This window comes from Rhinichthys klamathensis, unplaced genomic scaffold, assembly GCF_029890125.1.
Source record: "Rhinichthys klamathensis goyatoka isolate OS25496 unplaced genomic scaffold, OSU_Roscu_1.1 h1tg000597l_1, whole genome shotgun sequence".
NCBI classification, from domain to species: Eukaryota; Metazoa; Chordata; class Actinopteri; order Cypriniformes; family Leuciscidae; genus Rhinichthys; species Rhinichthys klamathensis.
In genome coordinates, this window is record NW_026607053.1 from 248,571 (window position 1) to 251,014 (window position 2,444).

Genomic DNA, 2,444 nt, shown 5'->3' on the forward strand with positions numbered 1-2,444 from the left:
GTGTAAAGGTTTTTATATAAGAGTTTGTTCATATAGCAATTTCCTGATTTATATTACATTTCATTCCTAATAATAATTAAACAAAAAAAGCAGTATTTTCTGCTTTATGGAGTGATAAAAAGAGATAACATTCCCTATGTAAAAACCTTTAACTCTAATGTCAACAAAATCAAAGCTTCATCCTTTGTTCAGATTTTTGTTTTGGAAATGTATGCAAAACCCTCCCAAAAAAGACAGTAGTTACATCAGAAATCTTATTTTGAATAATGAACATTCGCCCATGTTGCCCTTATCACATGACCTAACAGTGTCAGTAGTTGCGTCGCTTCACTGCCATTCATAAACCCTCTCCCGTGGCCTCATGGGACAGTAAAGAGTCCATCGTATGCACACTTCAGAATCTCACAGGAAGAAGTCGGTCATCCAGGTACTTTTGCCTACTCTTATATGAGTAATGTGAATTCGGGCATACTTCTTTTTTCACATACTGTTTTTCGTCTCCAATATAATAGGGAAGTGTGTGATTTCGGATACAGCCACAGAGTTTTGTTTTGTTTAGTTTAAAAAAAAAACTAAAATAGTCTTACATTTTATTAAAATCATGTGTAAATTTGTTTGTGTACACTGTATGACTACAAACAACTTTCTGTGGTGGCGGGACCACACACACACACACACACACACACACACTTGGATAGCCCACATCTTTTATATTTAAAGCCCAGAGTGTATGAGAGATTTTGACCTCTGCCTGTGGAGGTTTTAATATCTATCTGATCTTTCTCAATGATGTAATATCTATGCCATGCATATTTTAAGACTTCATAAAAGTCCTTTTGTGTTTATGTGGACAGTTTACCGCAGTCAGACTATTCATCTGCTGCTTTATTAAAACAATAAATGTGTGAGAGGCGAGCCGAGTGAATAGATAGAAGACTGATGATGTTTGTTTGCTTCTAGAGCTTTCACATCTGTTCATTTATAGTGGACATCATTTTTCATGGACATATCAAAGGAATAATTAGCTCATAAATGGATTTTTAAAGCTTGAGAGACTTCAGACAACAGGATTATAGGGTGCAGGTGTGGAGTGTGGTGAACTTTCAGGTGATGACTTTCTGATGTTTTAAGGTCTGTTCACACCAAAAGTGATATGATGGAAGAAGGGCCCGAGCCTGCACCTGCCACTGACCCTGAGCTAGAGCTCACTCCATCATGTCCATGCTCTGGCTCATTAGCTTCCTTTAACAAGTTTCCATTTCAACAGCTGACTGAAGACCAGCTAGATTGGACATCTAAAATGTGCATGACAGAAGCGATCGTTTGGCCTTTACTTAAAGACTTAAAGGAGCCGTATGTAAGATTGTGGCCAAAACTGGTACTGCAATCACTTTCAAATTACTGTAGAGTGGTGTATACCCTCCCCCTCCCCCCTGACTTGAGGTTGCCAGATAGGCTGCAGGATCCAACATTTTTTTATCCGACACGTTTGTAGCTGCAGCTGTGGTGACTAGAGCAGAGCTGGCAACCCGGATGCTGCAACACTACTGACTTTGTGATTGGTAGATAGGTGGAGGGTGGAGCATCAGACCAAAACACAACATGACAACATCAACATCAGTTGAGGGCTGCAACTTCACTTTTTAAATGACAATATCATGGCTGGACTACTGTTGTCAGTGATACAAGTATTTGAAATTAACATGATTTATTAATGTCTAGTGACATATCAGGGCCATTTTATGATTATTTGAAATACATTTCTTACATACAGCTCCTTTAAGATTCAAGCATCGATATTTGACCAATGTTTTACAATAAAAAAATGTTACAGTGACAGTTATGTATTCATTTGTGTCAGGAGTGCACATCAATGCTGAATCAAACTGGTATTCACCATTTCACATACAAAGAGAACATACACCTCTTCAGTTGCATCGGCTTCCATGTATTTGTGCTCACAGGAATGGACAGAACAACTCCATACACTTTTAAGTCCAAAGGCTAACACATTTCGAAAAATATTAATAAAATATCATGTTTGCGTCACATTTCTTTAAAAAGAGTGGAAATTAATAGGAGATTTGAGCATTATAAGTTATACGAGTTAAACGGGGTGTATGTTATTTATTACATATATGTAGACGCATTAGTCCGGTATCCATCAACAAAGGTACAGGGAACAGACAGATGCATATATTTCTGCATCATACGGTGATCAGAATCCCCATCGGATCGCAATCGGACGTTATTTCAAACACTTGCATGGTGTCTGAAAAGTGAGTTTTGAGCTGAATTTTTTGTCAAATGTCTTAAATGTTGAGGTTAGCTGTCTGGTATGATAACATGGGAAATGAGCAGCAGTGTTGACCCTCTCCTGACTACACTTTTGTTCATAACCACTCCTCAAGCCCCAGTTGGCCCGCTTTGGACCAAGGTATTGG

At 38.3% G+C, this 2,444-nt stretch overlaps 1 long non-coding RNA gene across 1 annotated transcript; it reads left to right on the plus strand.

The window, feature by feature from the left end:
* Positions 1-1,341: 1,341 nt before the first annotated feature.
* LOC130075683 (uncharacterized) lies at positions 1,342-1,783 on the plus strand. The gene is made up of 2 exons (XR_008805562.1): positions 1,342-1,411; positions 1,444-1,783. It is a non-coding gene; the product is annotated as an uncharacterized LOC130075683 (long non-coding RNA).
* Positions 1,784-2,444: the final 661 nt, after the last annotated feature.